We start from the raw sequence: 13,448 nt of genomic DNA, 5'->3' as shown, positions 1-13,448 counted from the left end.
TTTACTTCAACTCAATAAAACTCAAGTAATTCAGCCTGTGAATTACGGTTTCCTCATCCCTAAGGTGATGTTAAATAATCTGCCATACAGTTGGATTGAGAGCAGAGACTTCAAACATAACACGTGCACAAACTGATTATCTCTGAACTCTTTTTCTACTCAAGTATTGTGAAGTTTTCACTCTCCTCCTAAACTGGGAAAAGATGGCTAGACGGGATTCCCCAATCTAAATCCAAGTTTAAAGTTACACACTGGTTATGTTTCTCTCCCGAGAGCAAGCCTAGCCAGCAATCTTGCCTGATTATGGCTGAGATTGTGTTGTAATCAGGGGTCCAGCCCCTGGTTCATTCCTTCGTTGGAGCTTAGGCAGGTTGGTCTGCAATGGACCTGGCCCATGGGAGATAATCTGCGCTAGCTGTGATACCTTTGCAAGGCTCATGGTAGAGTTTGACCTCTCCATCCCAAACGTCTCACAACAGCACCTGCCAAAAAACTCGGTCTGCTAAATTAGTTACCACAATTACCTAAAGCAGGACTCATTCATAATATGAATCAACCTGTAGCCATTTTTGATCTCCAAAGATATAATTTCTTTTAATTAATTAATTTATTTATTTATTTGTTTATTATGTATACACTTGCCAGAAGAGGGCACCAGATCTCGTTATAGATGTTGTGAGCCACCATGTGGTTGCTGGGAATTGAACTCAGATCCTCAGGAAGGGCAGCCAGTGCTCTTAACCTCAGAGCCATCTCTCCAGCCCCCCAGAGACATAATTTTTTACCGACACAAGTCAGGGGCTTTACTCTGTAAACGTGGTGAAGTATGTGGGCAGTGCTTAATGGTCACTGGAGACAGACACATGCCTAAGCAAAAAATTGAAAGGGTGGAAAGATGGTAATTCCTTCCCAATATTAAAGAGCACAGCTGACACTCCTATATAAAAGACAGGTTAGCAAGAGGAATATATAACTCATTTAACTGATCGTGATACACAATCCAAACTTAAGAGCCCAAACACCCAAGATGAATTATTGATTTTTTTTAAAATTATTTTCATGCTTAGGTTGAATGAAGCGAGGACAGGCACACAGGAATATACATGAGGCGAGCAGTGGTATCTCAAGAGTGTTCATTAGGCACAGCGTAGGGGCCGGGGCTAGCCAGTCTTGGTAGGAGGTGTCTGTAGGCAGAGGTCTCAAGCTATAGACATCTGGGCAGAGGAAGGTGCAGCTGCTAGTTTTTACACTGATCAACCTTCCACAAACCTTCCTACCTCCAAGGGAAGCTTTGCTGTTCATTCCTCTTGAGCTGGATCCACACGCGTAACAGCTTTGCCAATTGCCCCACGGGTTGGAGGCCTTGGCATTCCGTGACATGGCCATACCCATGTTAAAATACACATTCACTCGGGGCTTTGTCTGCTCCCTACATATACCACAAATGCATAGACTCAAAAAATAAGTAAATGGATAAATAAAATAGGGGTCTTATGATGATCTACTATTAGTCAAGGTAGGTCAGAGACTGTCTTTATGGCAGGGGAAGATGAGTATTTTTAAGCTTTGAGGCTTTAGGGGTAGCAGGAGGGCATTCTACATTTCTATGACTTGCTCCAGATAAAAAATTCTAATTTCTTGGCTTGTCTTAGGTGGAGGACAGAGATAGGACAGGATAAGTTTAAAGAGAAACTGTTTCAAGGCCTTCATTTTGAGCAGGACTCAGTAAATAATCCTGTATTATTGGAGTATTCACATCCAAACTCCTTTAGAAGACCGAGCCTGGTGTGGCTGCACATGCCTGGAATCCCAGCACCTGGGACGCGGAGGCAGGAGGATCAGGAGTTCGGGGTCACTCTCCACTAACACAGTTAGCTTGATGCCAGCTTGGGCTACATAAGAAACTTTTTTCAACAAGTAAAACAAACAAAAAAAATCCATGATATTGAAAATGAAAACAAAACAAAATCCAGCAAGACAGAACGAAGCTGCATTGTCTTAGAGATTCAATCTTAGAAACGATGCTGTGGTTTCTGCCTTACTGTTTGCTAGACATGGACTGCTAAACTGGGCAAGGCAGCACACACCCAGAACCCCAGCATCTGGGAGGCCAGGGTAGAAGGACCAAAGTGTTTAGAATGACCTCGGTTACTTAGACTGTCTTTAAAAAGCAAATTAGTTACTCACACCAATTTTATACCAAGGGGAGAAAGATTAGGCTGCATCCTTTGAAAAGTTGTGAGTGAATATGTGGATGTATTTTACACTCCATAGACCATGCTTTGCTCATATAGTCATTTCCAGTCTTATATGCAAGTCCATTTACTTCCTTCCCTGCCCCAACACCTCCAACCTTCATATCGGAATGGGGGGGGGGGGCTCCTTAGACTGAGTTAGTCCCTGACTCCAGTTCCTATGAATCAGAGACTAGCTGCCTGCCCTTCAGCACACAATGGTGAAATAAACACGCCATTACTTTGGAGACCCTCTTGCTCAAAAAGGTGAGAAACGAAAGTCATTGCTCCACAGCAGTTCTGAAATTCTGAAATCCAGTCAGGCAAACTCAGTCTTACTCCTGTGTGGGCTCAAAGAGGTCCTGTCAGAAGAACTGGCCCTACACACACATTCTTTCTTTTCCTGCCACTGGCTCTGACACACACTGGGAGAGGGCCACCCTAGGCCACACAGCCAAGTTCCACCCTCTTACATTTACACACTCCTTGACCATGGCAGGGCCTTAGATGTATGCCACTGGCAAATCAGTCCATCCTTAGGACAAACCAGCTCTAGAATCAGGCTCAGGAAGGCTCAACAAGATTACTGAAAGCTCTTCTGTGTAGAACTAGGCCTACATATGAAGAGTGTGGACATGTTCCCTTGGCCTGAAAACACCATCCCTCCTAGGAATGGGCACAATCCTAGAGGGATTGGAGTGGGATCTATACTATGAAAAGTGGGATGGGATGGGGGTGGGGAGGGGGGTGGGGGGGCTGGAGAGATGGCTCAGAGGTTAAGAACACTGGCTGTTCTTCCAGAGGTCCTGAGTTCAATTCTCAGCAACCATATGGTGGCTCATAGCCATCTGTAATGAGATACGGTGCCCTCTTCTGGTCTGCAGGGGTACATGCAGACAGAACACATATACATAATAAATAAATAAAATCTTAAAAAGAGAAAAGTGGGATGGGAACCCCTTTTGCTTAGGCCTGGGGAAAATATAGGAGTTGAGGACTTAGAGGAAGGAAGAAAGGGAAAGGAGAGGGACAGGGAGAAGCAGAGGGCCATGAGGTTCACTGTGAGTTCACCATGACGTCCACTGGTCGAGTGAGGCTAGGACATTGGTGTGGGCGCGCTACCACATCCCACAGGATAGTGGGGCTGGCACATGTTGATGGCCCAGATGCTGGACTCACCTGGGTGTTAGAGGATAGATGATGGAGAGGGCAACTCTGAGCCAGGTGCCAAAGTCCTCCGTGACTAAAAAGGAGTGGTCGGCAAATGGGCCATAAAGGATAACAGGACTTGGGGTATGGCACAGTGGAAAGGTATTGCCCGGTGTGTGCAAGACCTGGGGTTCAGCCCCCAGCACCACAGACAAAAACAAAAACAAACTGACTAGCTGAAGATGGTCTAGCCAATGGCATAAACCACAACTTGTATAACTGTGTGTGAGGGAAGTAACGGCCCTCTATCCACAGGCCAGGCCCGGTGTGGGTGTGGGTGGGATGAGAGACTGGGCAGCCTTTCCGGGAAAGGGGAGAGGAAAGTATTCAGTGGAGCCACAGAAGACTCGGTAGTTTCTTTACAGCCACCCTGAGGTTTTAGAGACAGAGCATAGAGGGGATGGTGTTGCAGGGAGGCCAAAATAGTTCAAACGAGGAAGGAGGGAGCACAGACAGGGTGGGAAGCTGGGAGGTCGAAATGCACACAGGAATTTGTATTTGGGTATACTTGGGGAGGTTAGCGCTCACAGCCAGCTGTGAAGGATAGACTGGAACTAACGGTCTCCAAAGTTAAGCCAGCCCATGTGATAACCTCTCCTGTTGTACATGAAGAGCAGTGTGTATGGGCTTGGGGTCCACAACTTGGGGGTGTCATTTTTAGGCACACTATAGCATGAAAAACACTGATCTAGACAGTCATGTCCCAGCAGCAAATTAGGGAAAGACAAGCGTTCTTCAGCTTTCCAGATCACAACAGAGTTGGGCCCTCTCCAGCTTAATCTACTTTGTGATAATTAGGGCAGACAGTGGACTTACAGATTAACAGGACACACAGTGCGAGCTCCACACAGCTGCTCCCAGCCCATACCCAGGGTTGGTATGGAGACTGATGTGAAAAGACTTTGTTATTCACATCTAGGCAGCAACCTGGAACACTGGCAAAACATTATTATTGTTTTAATTTGATATTTGTTGTTTTGTTTTTTTGAGACAGAGTTTCTCTATGTAGCCCTGACTATCCTGGAACTCACTCTGTAGACCAGACTGGCCTGGAACTCAGAGGTCCTCCTGCCTCTGCAGAGTGCTGAGATTAAAGGGGTGTGCCACAATTGCCCAGCTTAATTTGCTATTTTTAACAAAAAAATTTTTTTTTGTATTTTTGGTATGTATGAGTGTTTTTGCGGGAATGTGTACCATGTGACTGTCTGATGCCCACAGAGGCCAGAAGAGGTCATCAGATGCCCTGGAACTGGAGTTACACATGTAAGTCACCATGTGGTGTTGGGAACTGAACCCCAGACTTCTTCAAAAACAGCAAGTGTTCTTACTGAGCAAGCTCAGCTGGGTACTGGTGGCACATACCTTTAACCCCAGGACATGGGAGGCAGAAGCAGCTGGATCTCTGTGAGTTCGAGGCCAGCCTGGTCTACAGAGTGAGTTCCAGGACAGGTACATAGTGGTACCCTGTCTCTGAAACAAAAAGAAACCACTGAGGAATCTCTCTGGCACCCTAAGCTGCTCAACCTTTAGTGCATTACACCCCCAGTGAACATTTTAACACTTTAAAATCTTCAACTCACAAAACAGTATCAAACTTTTAATAACATGTAAGGTTTTTCAATTAAAATTTACCTATCTCTCTCCCTCTCTCTCTCTCTCTCTCTCTCTCTCTCTCTCTCTCTCTCTCTCTCTCTCTCTCTCTCTCTCGACGGGGTTTCTCTGTGTAGCCCTGGCTGTCCTGGATCTCGCTCTGTAGAACAGGATGGCCTTGAACTCACAGAGATCCGCCTGCCTCTGCCTCCCCAGGACTAGGATTAAAGGCGTGCGCCACCACCACCTGGCTGCCTTTCTCACTTTTAGAGGATTCTGCTCTTTAACTGTGAGAACTGTTTCTCACTCACACATACCCACCCGCCCACCCGACATGTAATTGTGCTCACATAGACGTGGTCATGAACATGATCAAAATAATCATAACACACACCAGGCACCTCCTATGCTCTGGAAGCTTCATATGCTTCCTTTAATTCTTAAGCAACCCTAAGAGAACAGAAGGAACTCCCTGGCTCTGAGTGCACACAGCTGGTTCTTTAAGGGGTGGGGGTGGGGCAGAGTTTGAGCCCAGCTCTGTTAGAGTCAGAGGCAGACGCTCTTAACCACCGGGCACACTGCTACGCCCTCCAAGCCTTCCCCACTGAGGGAGACTGACACAAAACAAACGCGAAGTCAACTGCTTTAGGCCTGCCGTGGCTTCTGTCCAGTGATAGCTGCAGTCCCAACTTAGAAGTTTTGAGTCTCCACAGACACTGAACAGGGGAGCAGCGGAGCTGAGGCTGTCTTATGACTTGTACTCCACGCCTTTCTCTATCTACTGTGTGGCTGCCCTGTGTCTCTGGAGTTCGTGTGGGAGGCAGTGGAAGGAAGACGAGGGAGAATTCTGGGCCCTGGGAAGTCACAAGGGCAGTTTGGCAGGCTGCCTGGACACTCCATAGAGAGTAAAACAGAGGAGGAAGCCGAGGGACAATGGGCCATTATCTCTAGCTGTGGGAGGCTGGTCAGTTTGGTACAGGGTGACCTGCCATCCCTCCCACTAGCCTGCACTGAGCTTTGGTTGAGAGCAACTAGATTTCCAGTGGTTCACCCCTGTGTCTGGAGCAGAGGGTGGAGGGCTGGAAGGATGCACAGGAGAGCAACTCAGAGGACCTCCCTCCTCTCCAGTCTGCAAGACACACTGCTGTTGGACACACACTCTGGGCACAGGACGCTGCCTCAGCACTCCACCGGGAAGCAATCCACACACCAGCTGAGTACATACAGGCTATGGACCTCCACGACATGGCCCACACCTGACACCCTAAACCAGCACAGCCTTGTTGAATACTAATCCCACGAGGACTTAATAGAATTTACACACAGAAAAGGACCGAGATCAGACGGATTTGGAAATCGATGAGCTAAACCAACATTAATCCACTTCTTTAAGTGGAACTTCTCAGAGCCCTGCTACTCTCTCTGTAATGATAAGTCAAAGAGAATGCAACACAACCCCAGATTTCTCAAGAAGGAGCTGGAGAGCCAGAGTGCCACAGAAAGTATGCCAATCTGAAAGAGCACCCCCAACATAGCTACCCTCAAATTGAACCAGCTCTGGGTCTATTGCGGTAACCACGAAGATACGCTGGTTAGATCTATTGTGGTGAGGTGCAGGACCAGAGCTCTAGCTACTGCCCATCAGGACCCATGAAAGTCACACAACTGCTCCGAGCTGAGGACGGGCTCTTACAATGGTCCATCCTTGCAAGGTCTGAGACTGGTCAAACAAGGCACCTTGGCTTGAAGATGCTTTCTCCTAGCCGGCTCCTGTTAGGACTGTATCATCCTGGACCACAACCTGGAGCCCTCCCCTTTCCCCTTCCTCCTCAAGCACATTCCTTCAACAGATCTCTTTTTAATTTTATCTCATTATAACCTGGTGGAGGCACGTGCCGTGGAGCATGTGTGGAGGTCAGAGGGGGCCACTCTGTGGAGTCTGTTCTCCTCCTCTCCCTTCATGCGGGTTCCAGGGATCAAACTCAGGTCGCTGGGCTTACATAGCAAGCCCCTTTACCCGCCGAGCCATCTCATCCCACTGACCTTCACCTTATCTCTCACACATCTGTCTCCTCCCACGGTTGGCACCTGCTGCTCAAAGGACCTGCCCTAGTCTACCTGTCTCAGAGGTACTCATAAAGTCTCACCAGCTCCAGCTCCTCCTGGAGGCTCCAGTCACTTTCAAGGCCCCTTGTTCCTTCTGATCTGCACTCTGAGGCCTCCAGTGCAGAGAAGCCCACAGACCCTGGGAGACAGTCGGGCAGGTTTGAATCCTGACACTTAACAAAGCTCCTTGGTTAGTTGTATAGTGAAGGGTTATTATGATACTCTTGTGAGGCCCGCAAGGATTAAATGAAATGTAAGAGTGCTGGGTATACTGCAGATTCTCGAAGAACAGAATCGCCAGGCTTATTTACAGTTTCAGGTGGGTTTTTTCCACTTTCCTTATCAGACTATAAACTCCTCAGAGTGGTGAGTGTAAGCTTCATCTTTAACTCCCATGAAGGGCCTGAGATAAAGGCTGAACTCATAGTGGGTCAACGAATAGATGAATTATGAGGGTGGGACTGTCTCAGAGAAGAGAGACAGAGGATCCAATCAGAACCATGCTGAGTCTTCCAGTAGTTCAGGGAAATCTAAGCATGATTGGCCCTTCGTGGCCATCGGTTCCACATCCATGGGTTCAAACCATATATTGAAAATTAAAATATTTAAAAGATTGTTAAAAACTAGAGACCAACAGGTGAAGATGCCCGGCAGGTGAAGACACTTGTTGTCAAGGCCGACAATCGAAGTTCGATCCCTGGGCCCCACATGGTGTGAGGAGAGAATCAACTCCTACAAGACAGTCTCTGGCCTCCACATGTAAGCCACAGTATGAACACACATATCAATAAATGGAGTTTAAATCAGTGTTTAAAAGGAAAACCACAGATATGCTCTGTGCTCCTTCACTGACGTGGGTTTCTTTAAACCCTATACAGCCTGCAAGGACTATTTTAGCAGTGAAAGCCTTAGCTCAGAGCAACTAGGCAAGAAAAAAAAAAGTCACATGTAAGACATTGAAAATATGGGCTTTCTTGCCCAGGTCAGAGCCTGCCTTCGGGATGCCAGGCCACCTTGGTTTAGGGGTTTTCTTCTGTCTTGGTAGCCCAAACCATGATGGCTTCCAAAGTGACCCGTAGTGGGTCTTGGTAGGAGGACGGTACCAGGGTTCCTGTGTTACCAGCTGTGCCTCAGCCTCTAGAGAGGCTCAACGTATTCTCCAAGTGATTCCTGAAGCCGCATCTCCAAGGAAATGCTATCAAAGTGCAGGAAAGGGAGGCTGGGGTAGGTGCAGCTCAGAGGCCTGGGTTCAATTCCTGGCTTTCTCCAACCACCCCCACCCCCCATTGCATGAATCCTAATTGGTCTTATAATAAAAACCCAGAGCCAGATATCAGGGTAAATGCTGAAAGACCAGAGGAAACAAACCACAGCCACTTCTCACCTCACCAATTCCTCAGCCAAAAGGGGAAGATCCTGTCTCCACAAATCCTCAAACTGAACGCCCGAGTCCTCAGGCGAAAGGGGGGTCAAACTCCTGTCTCCTCCTGCCTTATATTCCTTTCTTCACCCAATCATATCACTTCCTGTCTCAACCTTCCTAGTGCTGGGATTAAGGGTGTGTGCCAGGGGTTGGGGATTTAGCTCAGTGGTAGAGTGCTTGCCTAGCAAGTGCAAGGCCCTGGGTTTGGTCCTCAGCTCTGGGGGGGAAAAAAAAAAAAGGTGTGTGCCACCACTGCCTGGCTCTGTTTCTCTTTTAGACTGGATTAATTAGTCCAGGGTGGCTTTGAACTCACAGAGATCCATAGGGATCTCTGCCTTCCAGGGCTGGGATTAAAGGTGTGTGCCACCACTGTCCGGCCTCTATGCTTCATCTAGTAGCTGGCTCTGTCCTCTGATCCTCAGGGAAATTTATTTGTTAGAGTAGAAACAAAGTATCATCACCACACCTTCCCCCCACCCCCCAAAAAAGCAGAGAGGAAAAAAAACCCTCCTGACTGGGAACCCAGCCCTCTTTGCTTAGTAGACAAGTATGTTGTTTGTAGCGAGGTCTCTTACCCCAGAGCCTCCTTCCATCCTGTCAGATGACCCTCTGTGGCCTCCATTTCAGGAGTCTATGTGCTTGTACGGTCGGGGGCTTTTGTTTTGGTGGCAGGGTTTTTTGTTTGTTGTACAGAAGGCTGGGAAGAGTACCTGTGGAGTCAGGGGAGGCACTCGTGAGGTCCCAGTTCATCAAAGTGTACTGGAGACGCCCTCCCCGACACCCTCCCCTGCCAAGTGGCATCCACTTTCTCTGAGACAAGCAGCAGAGACATACTTTCAAAAGGAACCAGTGCTGCTCTTTGGTGAGCAGAACTGCAAGTTCAGTTAATTCAGAATAACGAGGGCCAGCTAACGAGGCTCATTTGTCTGAATCATAGGACACATTAAAAAGACATTCACGCCAGGCAGTCGTGGCGCACGCCCTTTAATCCCAGCATTCGGGAGGCAGAGCTAAGGTGGATCTCCGTGAGTTCGAGGCCAGCCTGGTCTACAGCGTGAGATCCAGGACAGCCAAGGCTACACAGAGAAACCCTGTCTTGAAAAACAAAAACAAAAAAGACATTCACTTTATTACCTTCCAGAATGTCGTGGAGCTATGCTAATAAGCTGCTCCTTTGTGTAGGTCTTGAGAATCTGTTTTAATAGATGAGAATGTTACTCGTTAAGATTGAGATGGCCGTGCTTGTCTATATTACAGTATTTTAGCCAACCTTGTGTTTGTAAATGGTATAAAGTATCCAACTGTAATTATCTGTAAATTAGTGAACTCTCCCTCCCCAACAATACTTCAGTGGTCTCTTAGCAGGACATCATGGATCATGTGGGTCTGGGGGCACGGTACAATGGTAGAGTGCTTTCCCCAGCACTCACTCCTCCACACACCAAAAGTAGTTCTAGTCTCTCTAGAAGGCTCTACACAGGCTCTTTTGATCATAAGGGCATCACTCGTCTTTCATATTCTGTGGTACATATTCTCTCCACCAGCACTTGTCAAGCAACCAGTATGTATCAGACACCAAGACTAATTGTTAACAACCTTGAAAGGGACAGAAATAGGAGTAAGTATTGTCAAAACCCTTAAGAAAGAAGAGTGGGGCCGGGGGTGGTGCACACCTTTAATCCCAGCACTCAGGAGGCAGAGGCAGGTGGAGCTCTGTGAGTTCGAAGCCAGCCTGGTCTATGGAGCTAGTCCCAGGACAGCTAGGGCTACACAGAGAAACCTTTTCTTAGAAGAAGGGCGAGGAGGAAGAATTATTTAACAAGAGAATGGGACTACAAGGGAGTCAGCTCATCCTGGGAGCATGATGAAAGCCTCAGGGTTAAATGGACTCTTAAAATGGAGGCGATATTTGTCTGGCAGAGGGGCCGGAGCAGGGTAGCACATGCAGGACAGTGGTGCTGGGCCCCTCCCTCTGCTCTGTGCTGATGAACACATCTATCCCATTGCTTCTGCTACTGCTGGCCCTTGCTGACACCAAACTCCAGCTTCTTTGGGTCCCAGCAGGGACTGAAGACCAGCAGCTCTCCAGGAATCTTCTGGAAGCAGGTCAGGACTGCTGAGACATGCAGCTTCCACGTCCTCAGCCTCTCCAGCATGGATACTGCTGATGCTGGACTACACAGCCACTATGATGTAATAAGCCAATCCAAAGACTCCCCTTGCCTTTTTGTTGAGAAAGGGTCTTACTGTGTAGACCTGGCTGGCCTTAAACTCAGATCTATCTGCCTCTGCCTCCGAAGTAGTGAAGTTAAAGGCATATGACATCACAAACCAGGCTAGCCCCCCACCTTTGCGTGTGTTATGTTCATGTGTGTGCATGTGTGTGTGAGTGTGTGTGTGTGTGTGTGTGTGTGTGTGTGTGTTCATGAGTGTCTGTGCATATGGAGGCCAGAAGTTGAAGTTAAGTGGCTTCACTATCACTCTCCACCACTTTTAAAATTACATTTATTTATTTGAGGGTGTGAGAATGAGAATCAGTCCAGGGGATTGAACTCAGCTTGTCGGGTTGGCAGCAAGTACGTTACTGAGCGATGTCATTGGCCCTTACTGAATCTCTCTCACTGAACCTCCAGCTCATTGTTTCAGCTAGGCTGGGGGCCAGCAAGCCCCTGGGATCTTGTCTCCCCACTCTTAGCACTAGGCGAGAACAAAAACATACCACCTCACCTGGCTTCGCTATGGGCTTTGGGAAGCCAGACTCAGATCTTCATACCTGCAGAGCAAGCTCCTCTACCTACTGAACCATCTCTAGAGGTGGTGTGTGTGTGTGTGTGTGTGTGTGTGTGTGTGTGTGTGTGTGTGTGTGTGTGTGTGTGTGTTTTCCAGACAGGGTTTCTCTGTGTAGCCCTAGATGTCCTGGAATTCACTTTGTAGACCAGGCTGTCCTCGAACTCACAGAAATCCACCTGCCTCTGCCTCCCCAGTGCTGAGATTAAAGGCTGGGCCACCACCGCCTGGTGCCTGCTGATCTTTTAATGGAGCTGAGGCTGGCACTTGAAGGTGCAAGAAGCCAAAAGTGAAAAGGTAGATCCATTGCCACTAACCGACCACTCCAAACAGAGAGCTGTAAACAACACTGAACACTGCCTACCTGTGATGTTCAACATGAATGGGATGGCTGCTGGGCCCTACTGCGTTCATTCCTGTGGCTGTAAGGCCCAGGTTCCCCTAGCCCTTCTCTCCTGATCAGTGGGTTCATCTGGGCTCCCTGAAAGTGAAAGCCTGCAGGGCCTCTTGATGCTAGAAGCTACGTGGGTTCATTTTAAACAAATGTCTCCAGAGCAAACCTTGAGGACAGGACCATCATGGATAGGAGAGATGGTCTTTATCTGCTCAAAGTCACATCGGAGACCATGAGACCACCAAATACAATGTGGCGCCCTCTGCAAAAACACCTGTGTGATGTAAGGTGCACACAGAAGCCTGAAAAGAAAAATGTCTTTCCCAGGCTCCTGACCATGTTCAGTACAGAACACTGGGCCGAGTGAAGGGCGGGTAACCATGGACACGTCTGTGGGCCCAACCTAAGTCCTTCTCAGAAGGCATTCTGCTGAGGCTGGGGATGTGGCTTGGTTGGTAGAGTGCTTGTCATTTGTGAGCTCTGGCTTCAATGCTCAGCAATGCAAACTGGGTGTGGAAGCACAAGCCTGTAATTCCAGCAGTCAGGATGTGGAGGCAGAAGGATAGAAACTCAAGGTTGGCTGGGCATGGTGGCTCACACCTTTAATCCCAGCACTTGGGAGGCAGAAGGCAGGCAGATCTCTGTGAGTTCTGTTTCAAAAAACAAACAAACAAACAAACAAAAATCAAGGTCGTCCTCAACTATGTAATGAGTTTGAGGTCAGCCTAGGCTAGAAACCCTGTTTTAAGAAATTTTACTTGGCTGGGCGGTGGTGGCGCACACCTTTAATCCCAGCACTCAGGAGGCAGAGCCAGGCCAATCTCTGTGAGTTCGAGGCCAGCCTGGGCTACAGAGTGAGTTCCAGGAAAGGCTCAAAGCTACACAGAGAAACCCTGTCTCGAAAAGCCAAGAAAAAAAAAAAAAGAAATAGAAATTTTACTTGTTTCTTTGTTTTTTCAAGACAAGGTTTCTCTGTGTAGCCCTAGCTGCCCTGGAACTCTAGACCAGGCTGCCCTTGAACTCAGAGATCTACATGCCTCTGCCTCCCGAGTGCTGCGTACACCACCACCGCCCAGCTTTTAAATTTTTTTTTTTTTTTTTTTTTGCCGGGCGGTAGTGGCGCATGCCTTTAATCCCAGCACTCGGGAGGCAGAGGCAGGTGGATCTTTGTGAGTTCAAGGCCAGCCTGGGCTACAGAGTGAGTTCCAAGAAAGGCTCCAAAGCTACACAGAGAAACCCTGTCTCGAAAAACCAAAAAAAAAAAAAATTTTTTTTTTTTTAAGGTAATCTACTAGGGAAAGCTAGCTAGGCAAAGAGAAGGGCCAGTAAGAGAGCCCTACATCAGAAGAGGAAGAAATTCTCCTGTAGAAGCCACTCTGAGGAATTCAGACACAGTAACTCACCAAGTGCTGGCAAAGCCCCACACCCCACTGACACTTTCTGCTATCTGGGCTCTGAACAGGACAAGGACTGGTGCTCTTTCTTTAGAGATAAGGAAATAGGAGCCTGCAGAACCTTTCCCCATTTGCTTGGAAGTCTGACGCAAGAGCCGGGCTTTTCAAAATGCCCTCCTAGGTCTCTCTCTGTCCCATGCCAGGAACTGTCCTCATCTCTGCCTATTGAGACTTTCTTCTCAGTCCTTTTGGCAGAGAGGTGGGCGGCCACATCACTTTCTGACAAGGTGGTATCTGCAACTTTAGTCAGC

Source organism: Peromyscus californicus, unplaced genomic scaffold (genome assembly GCF_007827085.1).
Source record: "Peromyscus californicus insignis strain IS unplaced genomic scaffold, ASM782708v3 Scaffold_12__1_contigs__length_115047231, whole genome shotgun sequence".
In the NCBI taxonomy this organism is placed as follows: Eukaryota; Metazoa; Chordata; class Mammalia; order Rodentia; family Cricetidae; genus Peromyscus; species Peromyscus californicus.
The sequence above is the reverse complement of the archived record's forward strand: the minus strand, read 5'-3'. Positions refer to the sequence as shown.